This window comes from Gavialis gangeticus, unplaced genomic scaffold, assembly GCF_001723915.1.
Source record: "Gavialis gangeticus isolate Ggan-Ray unplaced genomic scaffold, GavGan_comp1, whole genome shotgun sequence".
Lineage (NCBI taxonomy): Eukaryota > Metazoa > Chordata > Crocodylia > Gavialidae > Gavialis > Gavialis gangeticus.
In genome coordinates, this window is record NW_017729033.1 from 12145640 (window position 1) to 12146596 (window position 957).

The following is a 957-nucleotide window of genomic DNA, read 5'->3' on the forward strand; positions in this document are numbered from 1 at the left end:
TTCAGGGCAGGGCCCTAGCCAGTCCATATAGCCCTGAAGAACTCTGCTGCGTAGTGCTGGTTTCTACCCATGGAGTCGTTCTTTATTCAGCGATGCACCATGAACTAAATCTGCCTGGGTTGGCTTGCTGGCACTGCTGTATTGCTGCAATCTTGTGTTTATGCTGTCTAAAAAAGATCTAGCTTGATTATACTGGCTTCTGTCAGTGAGTCCCCACTGGAAGAGAGCGCCATTCAGCTAGGATGCTAAAGCATTGCATGTCTTCAATCCTCCTTCAGCAAAATGGCCTGCAGGTGGCTGGAGAGAAAGCCTGCCCATTTGCTCTCCGGCATCTGCTGTTTCTGTAATCAACAATTCCATAATACCTCTGTATCATGGGTATTTCCCATGTTTCTGAACTCTGCTAGTTGCCACTTGGGGCTAGGAGTGTATCTCACCCCCTCCGCCCAACTACCCCTTTTTCCTACATGCATCATGTTACATGTATGTTTTGGGGTGTTTTATTTTTTCTCTTTCTTTTAGCTTTCCTCAAAGGCACTGAATGTTGGCTGCAGCCAAGGCTGGGGATTTGGACTGGGCTGTGCCAGTGCTCCTCCTGGGCCTTGAAGCTGGACGTTTCTGGCTAAAAGGTCTTGACCCTCCACCCAGGGCCAGAATAATCACCATAATTGGGTTCAGAAAAATTTTTTATCCCATGGTCACATTAATACAGACTGTAGGGGTTTTGGCCTTTCTCTGTAGCAGCAGGTATGGCCTCTATCTGGGATCTCTTGAGCATATATTGACAACCTTTAACAGAAGCAGGACACTGGCTGCTTTGGTTCCCCTGCTTTACCTGGGTTAAAGAGTTGCATCTTCTGTTGTTTCAGGGTTGACAGTAGTTTCACTAAGTTAGACTGTGGATTTGTACAGGATGGTTTGGATAGAAATGATCCTGCCTTAGGCATGAGCTTGGAC